We start from the raw sequence: 20,862 nt of genomic DNA, 5'->3' as shown, positions 1-20,862 counted from the left end.
ATGGTTCCTGTCCTGGGCCAACAGAAGATTTGGGGACCATGACCACCAGGATTCCTCTAGTCTCAGTCAGACCATTAAGTATGGTCTTTTTATGAGAATTTGGGGTCTGAATCCCACTGATCTCCTGCTCCCTCAGGGGTTCTCTGTTGTGCTCCCTGTCAGGGCAGTCATCGGTTGTGGCCGGGCACCATCTAGTTCTTCTGGTCTCAGGATGATGTAAGTCTCTTGTTCCTGTGGCCCTTTCTGTCTCTTGGGATCATAGTTGTCGTGTGACCTTGGTGTTCTTCATTCTCCTTTGATCCAGGTGGGTTGAGACCAATTGATGCACCTTAGATGGCCGCTTGTTAGGATTTAAGACCTCAGACGCCACATTTCAAAGTGGGATGCAGAATGTTTTCATAACAGTATTATTTTGCCAATTGACTTAGAAGTCCCCTTAATCTTGCTTTATATTTTTAATGGAAGGTAGGTAGAGGTGCATCCCAATACACCAAACCAAAGTGTACTCAGACAAATTCTTAGTAACTCTTATACAATACTGTTCTTTAGAGACGGGATCTGAACAAAACATTCCACAATATATAATGAAGTTTGGGTTTAACTGAAAGTATCATATAATTCATTAGGATTTTCCCAAAAGGAAATAAAATTCTTTAATTACTAACTCATTCTTAGGAAATGAGTGAAAATATGCAGATTATTCCTCATATTAATGCTTCCCTAAACATCTCGAAAATTATTAAGCTGATATCTAAAACCACAATGTGGGGAAAAAAACAGAAGTGTGGTGAGTTTTTCTAACACAAAACGTCAAATACTCTGTCACTCCTAGAGCCTTCTATAGCCACCACAGATTTCAGTCTCTTCAGAAAGTCCTCACTCCATCTGCAGTTTAAAAAGAGATTGAGGGAAAAGAAAGAGATTGAAGGGCTTTAGGTAAGAAACGAAAGATGCTCTCGGGTCTATTAGGTAATTATCACCACATATGAAAAACAAAAAAAAAAGAAAATGGTTGCAAAAATCTCTTCATATTTTGCTTTGAAATCTCATTAAATAATGCAGTAAAATGTTAATAGTAATTGTAACTGTATACGTAGTTTAATATTTATTTCTTAGTGTACTTCTTAATTCTACTTAATTCTTACTTAGTGCTTCTTTCTGTTAATCCCAAATTTTCTACAATGAGCACATTTAACATTTTAAAACTTCATTACAAAAGGAAGCAGGACTCTTTGGAGGAATGGCTGATTCCAGGGCTGGGGCAGTGAATACACAAGATAAGCCTAGTACATTTTGTAGTGCCAGAAATAAGGACACAACCTAAGGAAGTGCTCAAAAAATAAAACAGTGACACAGGAGTCAACTGAAAAAGCTCCCAATGGCCAAAGCTATAACGATTTGAGCTATAAACAACATACTTTTGAAATATAACCCAAAGTATTGATAGAATAAAAATCCATGAGTCCATCCTGATATGAATAATTTCAGTAAATAAATGAATAGGGGACAAGAAGCAAATCTCACACTGTGCAGAAGAGTTAACTCAGCAGACCTGACTGCTATCCTTCCAAAAGCCTGCTTACAAAGTTGGGCCTTGGCTGGCATCTGGGAACTGAATTTTGGGAAGGTCCCACCATTCCCAGAACTGATGAACTGATAAAGAATGGCTGTTTCTGCAAACAACATGGTTTATGCTGAATACCTGCCTTCCTTCTGGAAACTTGAGATTTGGGTATGTGCCAGGTATGGGGTGCCTATGTGATGTGATCAGTCCCCAACAAAAATCCTGGGCACTGAGACTCTAAAAGCTCCTTTGTTTGGTAATATTTCACATGCACTGCCACGATTCAGTGATAGAATTAGGCACATCCTATGTGATATACCTGGGAGAGGACTCTGGAACCTGAAGCTTATGGCTGATTTCCCTCGGCATTTCCCCATGTGCCTTTTCCCTTTGCTGATCTTCCTTTGCATCCTTTCACTGTAATAAATCACGGCCATAAGTACAAATATATACTGAGTCCTGTAGGTCCTACTAGCAAACCACTGAACCTGGAGATGGTCTTAGGGGCCCCTCACACTCATGTTCAGGAGAATTCTAGGTAATTTATATAGATACTTCACTCTCAAAGACCTGGATCATAACTCCCCAACTCTTAAGTATGCACTACACAGAACGACCTCCTTCTAAAGGGTACAGTATGGAAAACGAAGGGAGGGTGGAAGTAGCTTTACACTGGAGAAACCTGGCAAACACTACCTCAGCCAAGATTAAAATCATCAATGATAAGTCATATTAAAAGTATGCACTCCTGTATGATATAATGAAAATGGCACTTTATCTCTGTAACTTCCTCCAAAAAGCCCATAACCATAGTCTAATCGTGAGAAAAGATATCATACAAATCCCATCTGAGGGGCACTCTACAAAACACCTGATCAGTAATCCTCAACGCTATCAAAGTTATCAAAAACAAGTCTGAGAAACTGTCACAGTCCAAGAGGAGCCTAAAGAGGCATGGCAATTAAATGTAAAATGCTATCTTGGATGAGATCTTAAAACAGAATAAGGACAACAGGTAAAAATTAAGAAAATACAAATAAAATATGAATTTTAGTTATTAATAAGGTATCCATATTGGCTCATTAGTTGTGAAAAATGTACCACAGTAATATAAAATGTCAAAAATAGTAAAAGCAGAGCATGGTGTACCGATAATCTCTCTCTACTATCCTGGTACCTTTTCTGTAAATCTAAAATGATTTCAAAATTAAAACCTTATTTAAAAAAATTCTTTAAGTGTTAACTGTTTAAAGCAAAAACAGTAACGATGTATTGTCAGGTTTGTATTAAGTATGTGGAAATAAAACATTCTATAGTAGCGCAAAGGATGAGAGGGAAGAAATCAAACTATAAGGTTTTAAAGTTCTTATATTAAACATAAAATGTTATGGTATTATTTGAAGGGAACCCCGGTAGCATAAGGGTTAAGAGTTTGGCTGCTAACCAAAAGGTTGGTCGTTCAAATCCAACAGGTGCTCCTTGGAAACTCTATGGGGCAGTTCTACTCTGTTCTATAGGGTCGCTATGAGTTGGAATCGACTTGACAGCAACGGGTTTGGTTTTGGTTTGGTTATTATTTGAAAGCAAGCTGTGCTAAGTTATATGTATTTTTTAAACCCAAGAGCAACTAGTTAAAAAAGAGAGAGAGAGAGAGAGACAAGAGAAAGCAATATAGCTAATAACCCAATGGTGAAATAAATTAGAAAACTAAAAACATTCATAATTAATCCAAAAGAAGGCAGTAAGGGGGTGGGGAGGGTTAGAGAAAATACAACAGATAGGACAAATATGAAGCAAATAGCAAGATCAATTTAAACCCAACCATGTTGAAAATCACATTAAATGTAAATGGTTTAAATACTTTGTGGAGGCACCATGCTTCCACATCTTTTAGTGAATAAAACAGATCTTTTTTTCCTTTAGAAAGGTTACAGTCTAATGGTGGAGACAAAAAAAGTGTGTGGGTGTGTGTATACACAGATATACATGCATATATAAGATTATAAATTGTGATTAAGTGTATGCAGGCAATAAAGGGGGTTACTGACAGAGAAAACAAGGAAGCTCTACTAAGATAGGGCAGTCAGAGAAGGCTGCTCTGAGAGAACAACCGAAATGTGAATTTCTCTTTTTCTTTTTTTCAGCAGTGGAACTTCTTCTGAAGAATGACTATTTATGTCTAATCACCAAAAGAAAAATAGATAAAAGCAGAGAAGCTCTAGCTACCCAGAGTGAGAGCACTAGATTCCTACTCACTTGGCTCTTCTACTTGTCTCATGAGGTTCTCAAAGCACCCCTGAAAAACCCATAGGATTCCAAAAATTTTTCAAGCAGCTAACAAATTTTTGAAGTAGTTAACAGGATGCTGTAGAAGGGTTCCTAACAGGAACACTGTCAGACAGGTAATTTGATTAGTTAGGTGGAGAATGGACACACTAGAAGTCAATAAGCTATTTAAATTGCTTAGGTGAGAAGTCATGACTAAATTAGTATGCTGATAACAACTGGGAAAAAGTCATTAAGGATGGTGGGGAGGAAACAGATTCCAGTTTTTCTACTAGATATTTCTTGATGTATTTGGTGACTTATTGGACAGAAAAAATAAGTAAAGAGGAAACACTCAAAAGTGACTCCTACGTTTTTGGTTTGGGTGACTGGTAGTGGTACTTAAAATGGAATAGCACGTGTAGGGTCACACCAGGAAGAGTTCTGGCTATATAAATCTAAAGCAAAACTGGACATAAGATGAGGATATAGAGACAGAAGAAAAGTATTCAGACTTCCAATCCCACAAAACTCCCCAAGTGTCTTCCCCAACTTATGAGGGGGGAAACTGAATGCAAGTACTTGCTAGCCATGATGTTAACAAATTAATGGATTCAGCTGACCTGTAGAAAAGTAATGCAAAAAAGGAGGTAAAATAATTCAAATAACAGCACTATGAAAGAGCAAACAAAAGAAACAATTGAATAATGAGGGGAATCTGCTACTGAAACAGTTGGAACGGAATCAGAACTCTATCAAGGATTCTAGATAGAGATGTTTCAGGTCATGTCCAAATTAAATGCTTATTTCATAAGTATATAAATCAAATTTCTGAATTAATGGTCAGAGCTATAAATGGGTTTCCAATAAAGATAAGTTTTGTACTCACATACTAGACCAATGTCTCAAAATATTCATACAATAACATAAAACCAGTGAAGACACATTTTAACTGGGCTCTCATAATTTTGGGAACAGTTACCTATGCGGCAATTATATTACTTTCATATGCTGTAAGGTATAATTACTGTTACCTTCCCGACAGGGTATTTAGTAATAGCACAACTTGTCCCTGGTCTTTGGATTAAGTTCTTTTTATATATTTCATGTATAAAATGGGAGAAAAATTACTTCCTCTACTTCGAATGAAGTAGTCCTTACGCTGTAATCATATGTTCTTCTTTGCCTTCACAGACTGTACCAATTTGCTATCATTTGGCATGATACGACCTTCTTGAATAGAAAAAAAAATCTGCTGTTTCTGGATATATTTGAAATTGATTATTGAGGGCCTAAGAATCTAGACATTGGAAATTATTTTTAAGAAACTTATAATAAAAAATCCAGGTTTGAAACTTTCTATCCAAAAAGCTGTTAGTTATAGGATTTGTATTTTTTAAACACATAAAATGAATATTCATTGCCCCAAAAGAAACTAGAATTTTTAACACTCAAATCCTTTCATTGCCAATACATGTTATACAGATGTACTTGGAAGAAAGAGGCACCTGCATTACAACTGGCCAATCTTACTAGGAAAGAACAAGTAAAACTCTATGAACCACGAATAGGGTGACCGTAAAATGTACTGGCCAAACCAGGACATTTTTACAGCATGAAAGTAGGCACTACTAACAACTGCCAGAGCAGGAGGTGTGAACCATAACTGTCTAGGACATATGAAGACCGAGGGTCACCTTACCCATGAAGCACCCACCATAAAGTAGAGGCTCACTATTTTCAGCCAACACTTTGCCTCTCTAAACTTCTCCTACAACTGTCAGCAGCATAAGTTTTCAATCAACTAGAAGCTTTTTTATCTTTAGAGCTACCTCAGTACAGCTTTAGTTTTAAAACAAAGGGCTGATCCATAGACACATCCAAGCTCCTTGAGGGGCCGAACTGCTGCGCTGAGGGCTGTGGGGACCGTGATCTCAGGGAACATCTAGCTCAACTGGCATAACATAGTTTATAAAGAATATGTTCTACATTCTACTTTGGTGAGTAGTGTCTGGGGTCTTAAAAGCCTGTGAGCGGCCATCTAGGATACTCCACTGGTCTCACCCCTTCGGAAGCAAGGAAGAATGAAGAAGACTAAAGATACAAGGCAAAGATTAGTTCAAAGGACTAATGGACCATATCTACCACAGCCTCCACCAGACTGAGTCCAGCACAACTAGATGGTGCCTGGCTACCACTGAGTGCCCTGACAGGGATCACAATAGAGGATCCCGGACAGAGCTGGAGAAAAATGTAGAACAAAATTCTAACTCAAAAAAAAAAAAAAGCGGGGGGCGGGGAGGGGGCAGACTTGCTGGCCGGACAGAGACTGGAGAAACCCTGAGAGTATGGCCCCCAGACACCCTTTTATCTCAGTAACGAGGTCACTCCTTAGGTTCACCCTCCAGCCAAAGGTGGAACCAAACAAGACTAAATGGGGGTATCAGCCCTGGGGCAGGGACTGGATGGCAGGAGAGAACAGGAAAGCTGGTAATAGGGAACCCAGGGTTGAAAAGGGAAAGTGTTGACATGTCGTGGGGTTGTTAACTAATATCATACCACAATGTGTGTAGTAACTGTTTGATGAGAAACTAGTCTGTTCTGTAAACCTTCATCTAAAGTTCAATTAAAAAAAAAGAATAAGGTGCCCACCGAAGCAGCAAAGGAAAGAAAGCAGCAAAACCTGCAGAGGCAACCAAGTGTAAGGAAAAAAATACATACTTATGAGGTGGAGTACCAGGAAGATTAGGAAGAAAAGATCAAGAAACTGACCAATACAATTAAATGGGCAAGCCCAAAGCACAGAAGATGGTTTGTGCCTCATTAACCTCAATCATATTGTACTGTATTAAAAGCAATTTAGAACAACCTACCTTCATAATCTTAATAATCTTTAAAATCCCACTCTAAACCTAGTGAATCAGAATCTACTTTTTGATAAGACCCTTTACGTGATTCTTAAGCATATTAATGTTTAAGAAAATGACTTCAAAATATAAAAATGTCATTATTGTGCTTATGTCATTTTTAGCACACATCTATACTTATCTGAAAGTCGAGACTGGGAAATAGATTTGAAACATTCAGAACTAATAACCAAAGACCAAACGAGTTGTGGGATGACATCAAGGATATCATACCTGAAGAAAGCAAGAAGTCATTAAAAAAGAAATGGATATCAGAGGAGACTCTGAAACTTGCTCTTGAACATAGAGTAGCTGAAGTGAATGGAAGAAATGATGAATTAGAAGAGCTGAACAGAAGATTTCAAAGGGCAGCTCGAGAAGACAAAGTAAAGTATCACAACAAAATGTGCAAAGACCTGGAGTTAGAAAACCAAAAAAGAAGAACACGCTCAGCATCTCTCAAGCAGAAAGAACTAAAGAAAGGTCAAGCCTTGAGTTGCAATATTGAAGGATTTTATAGGCAAAATACTGAACGATACAGGAAGCATCAAAGAACATGGAAGTAATACACAGAGTCACTGTACCAAAAAGAACTGGTCAACATTCAGCCATTTCAGGAGACAGCATATGATCAAGAACCAATGGTACTGAAGGAGGAAGTCCAAGCTACACTGAAGGCATTGGTGAAAAACAAAGCTCCAGAAACTGATGGAATACCAATTAAACACTGTGAGAGCTCACTCAACTACGCCAAGAAATTTGGAAGACAACTGCCTAGCCGACTGACTGGAAGAGATCCACATTTGTGCCCACTCCAAAGAAAGGTGATCCAACAGAATGCACTATCATTAATACAATATCATTAACATCACATGCAAGTAAAACTGTGCTGCAGATCATTCATAAACAGTTGCAGCAAACGCATCTGACTGTGTGGATCATAACAAATTATGGATAACACTGCAAAGAATGGCAATTTCAGAACATTTAATTACGCTCATGTGGAATGTGTACATAGACCAAGAGGCAGTCATTCAAACAGAATAAGGGGATACTGCATGGTTTAAAATCAGGAAAGGTTTTTGTCAGGGTTGTATTCTTTCACCACTTATTCAATTTGTGGGCTGAGCAATAATCTAAGAAGCTGGACTGTATGAAGATGAACAAGACACCAGGATCGGAGGAAGACTCATTAACAACCTAAAATATACAGATGACAAAACTTTGCTTACTGAAAATGAAGAGGACTTGAAGCACTTACTGATGAAGATCAAAGACTACAGCCTTCAGTATGGATTACACCTCAACATAAAGAAAACAAAAATCCTCGTAACTGGACTGGCAAACAACATCACGATAAATAGAGAAAAGGTTGAATTTGTCAATGACCTCATCTTACTTGAATCTACAATCAATGCACATAGTAGCAGCAGTCAAGAAATCAAACAACATATTCCATTAGGCAAATCTGTGGCAAAAGGCCTCTTTAAAGTATTAAAAAGCAAGACGTCACTTTGAGGACCTAAGCCACGGTATTTTCAATTGCCTCATATGCATACGAAAGCTGGACAATGAAAAAGGAAAACCAAAGAAGAATTGATGCCTTTGAAATTTGATGTTAGAGAAGAATACTGAATATACCACAGACTGCCAGATGAACAAACAAAACTGTCTTGGAAGAAGTACAGCCAGAATGCTCCTTATAAGGGAGGGTGGCGAGACTTCATCTTACATACTTTGGACATGTCATCAGGAGGGAACCTGGAAAAGGACATCATGCTTGGTAAGTAGAGGGTCAGCAAGGAAGAGGAAGACCCTTAACCAAATGGACTGACACAGCAGCTACAACAATAGACATAGCAGCGTATTTGAGAACGGATCACGACCAGGCCCTGTTGTATTCTGTTGTACATAGGGTCGCTATGAGCAGGAACCAACTCAACGGCACCTAACAAAAACAAGGGAAATAGTCTGTATTCCTTACAAAGAACTTCTCAGAGCTTTGGTTTCTTCACCAAGTAGACCAGATACACACCAGTGCATAGATAGTACTTCTTGAGTACAGCGTAGCCACTGTAAGAGATCATCAGACAGCCTACCTAATCTTAAGCAATCTCTAGAAACAAACAAAAAAAATTCTAAGTAAAAGAACAAGAATAATTTGGGTAGCGTGACTGTAATTTATACCTGTAATATTTAAAATTATACCAGATTACTGTTTACTTTAGCAGTCAGAGTGGATAAATCAAAGATGGAATGCCTGCTTTGTAAGATACACAATTTAGTAAAAAATACAATTCTAAAGGAGAAACAGACTGATCCATAGCTTAACTGTCACTTTTCTACAAAGAATTATCTAAGACTGTCTAGGTTACTTTGTATAGCTAATTTATTTTTTAAGCAAAAAATGATTATGTGTCATAAATTCCGATGATTAAAAATAAGGCAAAATGTACGTTCTCTCATACATGGCAGGGCAAGGGTGGTAGAGACAGGGGAGGCCTAGATATAGGCTAGTGGACAATGAGTTCCATTGTGCAAAGATCCATAAAATAAAATGATTCATAAAAGCAACCGCTTGAGAACTCCAGAAAAGGACACTAAGGGCATACAGGAAACGTGTTAAACCAACAACTGTTATCTTTGAAGAGAAAACCATCTGGCCTTCCACAGTCACTGAATCACAGATTTTTTTCACTGGAGAGACATTAAAGATCACTTAACATAATCCCTTCAATTTTAAACGAAAAAACTGAAGCCCAGGGAGGATAAGTGAAATACCTGGATTCCAAATCAAAATAATAAATACTTATTGGACACCCACTATAGATAAAACACTATTCCAGAGGTTGTAGAAAATACAAATAAATATGATATTGGATTCCTTCTTCCAAGAGCTTCCATTCTCTCCTTCTCAGGTTAGTTCTCTCTGAAGCTCTCTGATGTTGGCAATATCATCTTCTGTATTCTAGTGCAGGGGTTGGAAAATGTCAGCCTGAAAAGCCAAATCCGACCCATGGCCTGTTTTTGTATATAAAATTGTACTGGAGCACAGCCACACACATTCATTCACGTATCATCTATGGCTGCTTTCACTCAACAAAGCCAGAGCTGAACAGTTGTAGCAGTGGCTATGTGGCCTGATAAGTCTAAAACATTTAATATTTGGCCTTTTACAGAAAAAGTTTGCTGACCCCTGTTCTAGATCATCCTTTGCTTGACTGGCATTATTTTTCATTTTGAAACTAATGCATGTTAGCTGGTTTTGCCTTGGGAACCACTGCCCACAGAGTGATGTACTGAATGGTTTTGAGGGAAAAGTCAGTGGCTAAATATAGCAACTGACAGCAGCTCTTGTTAACAAGTAAAAACCTGATCTGGCACGTAAAGGGAAAGCACCAAAGGACTCAGGACTCTTAACACCTACTCAACAAGCATTTACTAACTTTTTTTTTAATAAGCGCCTATCACTGGGCTAAGCTCTGGGGCTACCAACATAAATAAGACCAACCCAATCCTCAAAGAACTCACTATCTGGTAGAACAAACAATACTTTTATATTAAATGGAGTACTAGAAACTAGTGGACAATGAGTTAGAGTCCTAAACAGGATAACTGAGGTTAGGGATAGAGGGGCTATTCACCCCCAAGGGGGGCCACCCAGTGACTTCTATTCCCCTTTAAGTTACCAGAGAGAAAAGCTTATAGCTATCTATAACTGCCTCAAACGAAAGGCCACTACTTATACTTGGGTGGAGTTAACCGTTGGACTGTGCATTGCTTCCTGAACATCCTTTATAGCACGCTTTATTTTTGTTTCTAACTTTTGTAGTGTATTCCTTTAGTTACTTTTTAAACTTAAATTTAGCTTTATTCATCTGAACCTGTTTTACTATTCTTTTTAAATGTCATCTTTATTATTTTCTTTAGCACCTTGCAACATAGTTGCTATCTTTTAATGTCTTACTCAGCTTCTTATACCTTTATTTTATTATGTCAGTGTTTTGGCTGATATTTGTTTAGGTATATATATTTTTTACCCTCCTTTGTTTCAACTATTTTATCTTAGATACAACACCTGCTTCCTTCTGCTTCTTAAATAAGGAATAAGCAGGGGTTAGCATCGAAATACTCAGCCAACAGTAAGGTATGGTAACTGAACAATCAGAGCAACAATCAGTGCAACTGGATCCTAAGCCCTGGTGTGCTTACATTCACCCTTTAATTACTGAAACCTGTGGTAGTCCAAGAGAATCCTGTGATAGAGGGGCAGGAACTGAAGCAACAAAAGCACGTGGGCAAGGGGGCTCAGAACAGTGGCTAAATATCAACTGATATGAAGTACTGTAATTCTTTACCAACCAGTATCACCATACATGGAGCCCTGGTGGCGCAGTGGTTAACACCTACGGCTGCTAACCAAAGGGCTGGCAGTTCGAATCTAATACCTGCTCCTTGAAAACCCTATGGGGCAGTTCTACTCTGTCCTACAGGGTCTCTATGAGTCAAAATCAGCAACAGGCTTCTCACCATACCAGTACATACTAGATAAATATCAGTTCTGAACAGGAAACAGCAGAGTGAGTGGGTTGGAGAGGAAGACATTCCAGGTCCTCAAAAAAGGGGAGACAGATGCATTCTTTATGCCATTTAAGCTTCTTGCAGGTCCTTTCTAAACGCCTGGCCCTAAGCCTAAATTGCACAATTTTTAAAACTGTAAATCCATGTAACTTAGGAAACAGTTTAAAATAACCCTTCTGGGGAAGTGATTAGACTAAATTTAAAAAAAGGTGAGAGAAACTGCTGAAGCAATGCTCTTGCTTATCTGAATCACACAATCATTTGGCAGTAGCTATTTGGAAGAGCCACCACCTATGTCAGTTTGTCGTACTGTGGTGGCTTGCCTGTTGTTATTTGCATCTTGTTATGATGTTGGAAGATGTGTCACCAGTATTTCAAATACCAGTAGGGTCACCCATGGTACACAGGTTTCAGTGGAGCTTCTAGTCTAAGACAGGCTAAGAAGAAAGGTTCGGTGATCCAGTTGTGAAAATGAGCCAGTGAAAACTCTATGGATCACAACAGCATATTGTCCGATACAATGCTGGAAGATGAGCCCCCAGGCTAAAAGGCACTCAAAACATACAGTGGCCACAACAATGGACTCAAGTGTCACAACAACTGGCGAAGATGCATAGGACCAGGAAACGTCTTGTTCTGTTGTACACGGGGTCACCGTGAGTCAGAGACGACTCAACGGCAACTAACAGCAGCAGCTGGACGAGCACACATCATGGACAAAGAAGGAAGCAAAGGAAAAGGTGCTGCAACTCAGGCCCTCCCAACTGTCATTTAGTTATAAATAGTGTGCTAAAATTTTTTGGAATTACACACAATAAAAGCCATAGATAAAATTCCTGGAATATTTTCTATGATGGAATTTTCTAAGAACAAACTCTAATTAAATGTGTTTCATCTCCCTTCAGGACAAAACTCCCAAAGTTTTCACAAAAACAAGAGCCACTATATTTATTTAACTATGTGTAAATTTTGGCATGTTTTGTAATCTTGAAAACACTACTACAAAGAAGATATTATTCCAAATGACAGATGAGGTTAACTGGTCTAAAGAGATTAAGTAGCCTGTGCAAGGACACAACCAGTCACTGGTGGAGCTCAGCTCAGTCTGGATCAAAGCCTGACGCTTTTCTCAACACTTCATTGCCTCTCTCTCAGAGACGGGTTAAAAATAATAACCCAATATGGCCTCTCCTACATCCACCAAAGGTCACAGCCTGGAAAGTACTCCAAAGCCCCTCTTTAAATTCTACCAATAAAAATGTATAGTGTGTGTTTTAAATATGCAGGCATATTAAAATTGCATAGAAAGTGATAAAAATTTACATCAAATTTTAGAGGATTTGTAGAAACTCTCTCTACTAAATAGTACATGAATTTATATGAGCAGCTATTTATCCTTTAAAATAGAAAATCTGTGATCATATAAACATTGTTTTCCACCTTTTTCCTAAAGCATTGTCCTTTCTTCTAATATTTATTTAATATTCTGATTTTTCTCCTAACACATTAAATATCATCTTCTCAAACTCTGAAGGGCATTAAATTAAACTTTGTGGGATTACATGAAACAAAAGTACTGACACACAATAATCATCATTATATCCAAAGATGTAACTTTTTTATACCTCACTCCAAATACTATTTTTAGAACAAAAGGATGTGACATATAATTTTTTAAACAAAACTTAAATGGGTTTTATAGTTATAGATAAAACTCAGTATCTTATTTTTTGTTTACATATTCTACAGGTTATAATAATAAAAAACTTAAAATAAGCTTAGTACTTCATCATCAAAACATTTTCTAAAGATCACCAAAACTGTTAACTTTATTAATGGTTCTGTCTTGATTTGTAAGGTCAATTATTCTCCATCTAAACGCTAAGGAAAATTTTTAATTCTAAGAAAGTACATATTTACTTTATTAAATATTCATTAATATTTAAATATGATTTTCAAAACAAAGATTCATGCTCAATAGAATTCAGAATCAAAAAAATCATTTCACTTTCCTAAAATACTTTATAAAGGATTGAAAATAACCCAGTTTTACATTACCTAGTTGCTGACACTGGCATTTATTATAATTAGGGTGAGAGAAATGGATTCCATCTTCCTCATCTATACTCTTCTGTGATGAAAGCAAACTAAAGCGTCGCATCTTTAGTAATCTTGGGGAAGTTTCCTGAATATCACCTCTAGTATCCAAAACCACATCTCCCAAAAGAATGGGCGGAACAACTCTCTTTAAAAAATCCATTTCAAGGTTCTTCTACATTACTAGACCCACAAGCACACAAAAAGGTGCTCATACCAACTTCCTGGATGAGACACTAAGGTACACTATTTGTGGCAAAGAGCAAAGAAACGTCATGTGAATTCAGGCGGTGCTAAACACCAGAAGGTCAACTGCCAGATGTTTTAAAGCTGATTTTTAGGACATTCACTGCTCAAACTGATAAAAACCAAATAGCTATAGACCATGAAATGGCACTGCATATATACACATACATATGCATGTACAAAGGGTGTTAACAGCAATACTGAGACCATAAAATGTTTACCATCCATCTAGTTTAACATTTAAACTTTGAAAACCATACTGTGATAATGTAAAGATAAATTTACATTGATCTGGGGGTGTGTCTTCCTTTTAAATAAACTTACAGCTGATGTGAGAAACAGTATCTTGTATTCAAAAAGATAATTCTTAACATTTTGAAAATCCAAATAAACCTCAGGACTATCAAGTTTTATAGGATGTGAAAAGGGGTATTTTAAAACTTTATACTGTATTATGAACATCCCAACATACTTGTAAAGAAAATAACTCCTTATTATAATCAATCATAATTATCAATAGTAGCAGTGGAAACCCCTGCATGAATTAGCAAAAAAAATTGATAATTTTAAGATATATGGACCTAAGAATATAAAGTTGAAGAATTTAAAGTATAAATATTTAATTCAATAAACTCAGAAACCAACATTATATACTTAGTTCCGAAATAACTAAGTACTCTACTAAATATTTAAAAATAGCAATAAGTACCAACAAAAGTAGCTGATTCTACCGTCAAAGTATTCCAAAAGTATGACACAATAGTCCAGTGAAAGGGTGTCTACGTAAGACTTCAAAATTTGAAATCAATAGCTTCTTTTCTCCCTTCCCCTGCCTGCCCTCTGTTGGGGGTGCTAAATAAAATAAGAAGGAAATGAAAACGCAAAGGAAACAAGGAGTAAACTCTCTAAGTAACCATACATTTTATTTCTAATGATGTACATTTTAATAAATCAAAAAGTTGAAATCTGATTCCCAGTAACGAAGCACAAACACAATCTCATTCTTTCAATACTCAACATGAAGCAAATGAATTATATACGTTTCAAAAGATGAAGCATAAAATGATCCATATAGATATCAGGAAAAATTGCTTTAATGAAAACACAAGTAAATTTCTGGTTCTGAATTACTGAGCTTTTACTCCTTATTCTTCTGCCATGTGACTTATAAAGTCAATTATTCTTTATTTTATTCATATAAAAGATATTATTTGAAGGTCCTCCACATATAAAGCATTATATAGCATCAAGGAGGAGTTCAGAGAAAATTTAGGATTTAACAATGCAAATCCTGTCTCAGAGAATACAACAGTAAAAAGGAGAGAAAAAATAAGAAAGTCGAACATTTCAACTGATTATCCTAAAATAGGGCTATACCTAATAGAAAATGTTTTTTTAAAAATACTTCTAAGAAATAGACGCACTCTATACCTTTGAACATAAAAGAATTAAAACTCATATCCAATCTGTCTATTTCCCACAAACAGAAAAAAATACCTGGTTAGAACCATAAACTGTACGCTTTAATACATCTAAAAATTATCACTATGTCTCCCAGTTGCTGTTTTGTTTTTCTCTTGACAGATATGATCTCATAGTCATTATATCTTATATTTGTGGTTTTCCTCATGTCCCTTTTCAGATCTTCATTATCTATGGAGCCCAGAAACACAGTGGTTATCTAACATTGCTGATTACAGAGGCAGAGTTACCTTCATGTTTGTTCATGATATACATTATAACCTCAGTGTTCTAAATGGCACCACATGAAGAAACCGTGTTCAACTGGGAGCAAGAAGGGATTGAGGTAAAAGAGGCAATGAATTTTAGGTGTTATAGGGGAGATCACAAGAGTTTTCTCAGCTTACCTTCGCAAATGTTTGCTGAGCAGCTTCTATAATAGCCTGTGCAAGATGCAAGGGCACTAAGACATGTCTCTATCCCCAAAGTTACCATTAAGAGGGAAAAGAAGCTCTCATAGCTATAATCATCTATAGAGTTGGCCAAGGCTTTGTGGAGCCTGCACTGTAGCTCAACTTCCTCTGCCTAGTCTGCTTCCTTCCCCCTCTTTTTATAAGTGTTGATCCCTAATAAACACCCTGGAAGCTAACCTCCCTTTCAGCATTAGCTTCGGGAGGGCCCACCCTGAGACTAAAGCAAGGGAGAAGCACAGCACTCAAGCCAGAATCCATTACTAGCTGAATTCATGAAGAGAAAATGCCATAAACTCTTGTTCGTATGCTGATATTTCTGAGCAATTTGGTATTTCTGAGTTCTATGACTGACTATCACAACTCTGAACTCCTGGTATAATAGTTACAGGATTAAGAAAGTATAAGAGAAACTAGTCGATAAAAGAGAGCATTAAAAAATCTTTTTATACCTCATAGTGACTATTTAGTCTTTAGAATATTTACTGTGATCTTACCGTATCACTCAAGACAGGACTTTCTTGGTGGTAACTTGGATCATCTAATCCTGACTGTGTGACTTTTGAGCAGTTTTGAAAATTAAGCATTTAGGTGTTAATCGTCCAAGATTCAAACAGATGGCTTCAGCTCTGAAGAAAACAAAACACAACAGTTACACATTAGACATGCTTGTAATAATTACATTTATGTATTACTAATGTCTATCCTTACATCTGAGTTTATTATATACCAATCTCATCTACCACTGCAGTTATTCTATTTTAATAATGTTGCCTTTCATTTTTTATAGGTTTGTATAAAGGAAAATTTCAAACACATACAAATTTATTGAGAATAGTATAACAGATCCCCGTTATCCCCTGCTTCAGCAATCAACACATGAAAAATTATGTCTCATTTTATACTTCCATCACTCCAACACTAGGGATTATTCTGAAGCAAATGCCAGACAACATATCGTTTCATCTATAAATGTTTCAGTAGGTACCTCTCTAAGATAAGGATTTTCTTTTAAGCAAAAGCCAATACCATTAAAATACCTGCAATAAATTAACAATTTCTTTATAATATCAACTACCAATCAGTGCTCAAAATCTCCCAGATATTCCATAAAGTGCATTTTAACAGTTTGTTCTAATCTGGATCTACACAAAATCTGTAAGTGTAATTGTTAGTGTGTCTGTTAAATCCTGTTTAATCTACAGTTTTTTTACCTCCCTTTCTTTTCTTTGTAGCAGTAATGCTTTACTATTCATTGACTGAACTTGTCTGTTATTCTGGCAGTCAATGGTATATATAATATTCTTCACCAACACCATAATTCAAAGGCTTCAATTCTTCTTTGGTCTTTCTTATTCATTGTCCAGCTTTCGCACACATATGAGGCAACTGAAAATACCATGGCTTGGGTCAGGTGCACCTTAGTCTTCAAGGTGACATCTTTCCTTTTTAACACTTTGAAGAGGCCTTTTGCAGCAGATTTGCCCAATGCAATACGTCATTTGATTTCTTGATTGCTGTTTCCATGGGCGTTGGTTGTGGGTCCAAGTAAAATGAAATCCTTGACGTCAATCTTTTCTCCATTTATCATGATGCTGCTTATTGGTTCAGTTGTGAGGATTTTTGTTTATGTTGAGGTGTAAACCATACCGAAGGCTGTAGTCTTTGATCTTCATCAGTGTTTCAAGTCCTTCTAACTTTCAGTAAGCAAGGTTTTGTTGTCTGCATATTTCAGGTTGTTAATGAGTCTTCCTCCAATCCCATAAAGATTTCTGCCTAAGAAACTCTATAGGGCAGTTATACTGTCATAAAGAGTTGTTAAGAGTCAGAATTAAATCGACTCAACAGCACACAATAACAATGACAAATAAAACCAACGACCATGGAGAGTTGTCCTTTGATCATATATAAGGACTCACATCTAATTATACACATTCTGTTTTACTACCACTAAAGCTCTTGGCATTTTTCAACAGTTAAACAAAACCCAATTTTAAAGCTGGCAGTGAAACTCAAATTAACCTCATTTTAAATCACAATCAGTTTCTTACTATTTTAATCTGTTCAATGAATTTAATCCCCAACCTAAAAGAGCTAACTACTCTGTGAAGTATTTAATTTTGAACTTAAACTTTTTAAACTGAGAGTTCTTCAGACAAGTTAGAAAAATATGACATTCCACTTACCAACAGGCATAATCAACTAAATCATGACTAAAGCCAAATGTTCAAAAGCAAAAACTGGTAAGCATGAATGAAATACCAATTCACATGCACTTGTTCATAATCAATATCATTCAGACTTCATGGAGTATTTGACTGCTTCATCAAATATTTCTGAATCTAGTAACAAGATGATTATCTACAATTCTGCCATAATTTGTGAAACTTTATTTTATCTTAGGTTCACGGTAATGTTTCTCCCTTAAAGCAAATAAAGCTTATATAACAAATAACATATTTCCTGTAGACAACAAGTAGTACAGCCATGCATTGGTCTATATTTAATGAGATTTAAACTATGTATTTTTCACGTTATCTTCTTGGACGAATCAAAAAGCCAATTACTAAAACGCTGCTTCACAAAGGAAGGAAGACACCGTTCACCGAATTTCTACGCAAAGGCTGTTACAAATGCTATAGAAAGGGTTGCCCTACTAGGTAAAAAGATAAGGCCAAATTACATCTAGACTCTGAATTTGACTTCAAAATGTATTTTATACTTAGGTACTAGAATGTCTGTAGACCAGGAAATTCATGAAATTTCAACTAAAGAAAGAAGCCACATTGCAAGATGTATTTCAATGGGGGCCAATTCCTGCCCTTCTATTAAAATCATTCTGGGAATCTTACACGGCCTCTTAACATGATGTGAAAGATCAAAATGATGCAAAGGTTATGACGGTTTTTGTTTTGTTTTTAATAATTTATTTTACTTTTTGTGGTTGTTGGGAATATACACAGCCAACATACACCAATTTAATGGTTTCTAAGTGTACAGTGTACAGTTGGGGATGGGAATTACAGAACACTTAATTGTGCTCATGAGGAACCTTTACATAGATCAAGAGGCAGTTGTTCGGACAGAACAAGGGGATACTGATTGGTTTAAAGTCAGGAAAGGTGTGTGTCAGGGTTCTATTCTTTCACCATACCTATTCAATCTGTATGCTGAACAAATAATGCGAGAAGCTGGGCTATAAGAAGAAGAACAGGGGCATCAGGATTGGAGGAAAACTCATTAACAACCTGCGTTATGCAGACAACACAACCTTGCTTGCTGAAAATGAAGAGGACTTGAAGCACTTACTAATGAAGATCAAAGACCACAGCCTTCAGTACGGACTGCACCTCAAAATAAAGAAAACAAAAATCCTCACAACTGGACCAATGAGCAACATCATGATAAATGGAGAAAAGATCGAAGTTGTCAAGGATTTCATTTTACTTGGATCCACAATCAACAGCCATGGAAGCTGCAGTCAAGAAATCAAAAGATGCATTGCATTGGGTAAATCTGCTGCAAAGGACCTCTTCAAAGTGTTAAAGAGCAAAGATGTCACTTTGAAGACTAAGGTGCACCTAACCCAAGCCATGGTATTTTCAATCGCCTCATATGCATGTGAAAGCTGGACAATGAATAAGGAAGACCAAAGAAGAATTGACGCCTTTGAATTGTGGTGTTGGCGAAGAACATTGAATATAGCATGGACTGCCAAAAGAACAAACAAATCTGTCTTGGAAGAAATACAACCAGAATGCTCCTTGGAAGCAAGGATGGTGAGACTGCCTCTTACATACTTTGGACATGTTGTCAGGAGGGATCAGTCCCTGGAGAAGGACATCATGCTTGGCAGAGTACAGGGTCAGCGGGAAAGAGGAAGACCCTCAACGAGGTGGATTGACACAGTGGCTGCAACAATGAGCTCAAGAATAACAACGATTGTAAGGATGGTGCAGGACCGGGCAGTGTTTCGTTCTGTTGTGCACAGGGTCGCTATGAGTCGGAACCCACTCGACGGCACCTAACAACAACAAGTATACATTTTAGTGACACTGATTACATTCTTCAAGTTGTGCAACCGTTCTCACCCTCCTTTTCTGAGTTGTTCCTCCCCCATTAACATAAACTCACTGCCCCGTAAGTTTCCTATCTAATCTTTCAAGTTGCTATTGTCCATTGATGCCATATAGATACATATTAAAAGAGTATGTATCTTTTAAGATACATATTAAAAGAGTTGCTCGAGGCAGCAAAACTATCATTTGGTTTTAAGACTGACAGTTTTTTAAGCAAGGATGCAATTGTTTCCAATTAAATTAAGAATAATCATACCTTTTATTTGTGACACCAATGTAATTAAGAAAAATTTTAAAAAGTCTTTTTTTTAATCTGCCAGAGATTGTATAAAATATAAAAAAAATCTACTCACAAATAATCAAGGTGGCAAACCATTCAAGTATCTTTTATGTTCAACTCAGAAAAATCCTTCAGATAAAGAATTTATGGTCATCTCTTTAATTAACAAAGAAAATTCATGATTCATAAGGGCAACAGCAACTCCATCACACTTCAATTTCTAAGTGATTCACTTTTTATCTTGTCATTTTAGAAATTATATTATTTTTACAATTTTTAAAATGGACGTGTACTTTAAGTTCCTGAGTCATTCTTTTTAACCTTCTCCCAAAATTCAATTTTAAAGAGCATAGAAAGAACTTATGCTGACTAATGTAACCACAGATTACATTTATCACCTGTTAGAAACTTTGTATAATGGTATTGAGCTAGAATAATTAGACATCACCTGCACAACTCTAAAGCTCTTGCTGATAATGCAATGCTCTCTGCAGGTAAATCTGCCAACATTTTGTGGATTTTACATTTTTTAGCCAGAGCAGCAGTTATAGTCAGACTACTTGAACCAATGAAAACAACCAGCAAAATTTTTCATTCACAAATTTCAAGATGTTTTTTGTGAAGGTTTCATTCATCAAAACAAATGAAAACTGCATCAGAGTACAACATTTTCTAATACATGATGAATGAACATGTACTGAAAAACATCAATAACATACATGAATAATTTCCATGTCTGCACAAACAAAATGGAATTTAACCAGAAAATTATCATAGGAATGACGTACCTACTCATTAAGGCTTAAACATCAATAGAAAAATCTTGAACAAATGTAGAAGTAGCCCAGTAAGACAACAATCTTGCTAAATTTAGCATGTACTCCCATTCCTAAATTTATCCATTATTCTAACC

The 20,862-nt window shown here is 36.6% G+C and overlaps 1 protein-coding gene across 11 annotated transcripts in view; it reads right to left on the bottom strand.

Moving 5' to 3' along the window:
- The window catches only part of FRYL (FRY like transcription coactivator), a 272,999-nt gene that overhangs the window by 171,965 nt on the left and 80,172 nt on the right, over positions 1 to 20,862 (bottom strand). For 10 of the 11 annotated variants that reach the window (XM_064285835.1, XM_064285834.1, XM_064285841.1 and 7 more), the window contains one exon: positions 16,088 to 16,219. The gene's annotated coding sequence lies outside the window, so the exon portion shown is untranslated. Of the gene's footprint in view, positions 1 to 16,087; positions 16,220 to 19,390; positions 19,615 to 20,862 lie in introns of all 11 variants that reach the window. The other variant, XM_064285836.1, reaches the window with a different exon arrangement.

This window comes from Loxodonta africana, chromosome 5 (assembly GCF_030014295.1).
Source record: "Loxodonta africana isolate mLoxAfr1 chromosome 5, mLoxAfr1.hap2, whole genome shotgun sequence".
In the NCBI taxonomy this organism is placed as follows: domain Eukaryota; kingdom Metazoa; phylum Chordata; class Mammalia; order Proboscidea; family Elephantidae; genus Loxodonta; species Loxodonta africana.
Note: the sequence above shows the minus strand (reverse complement) of the source record. Positions and strands in the feature narration are given on the sequence as shown.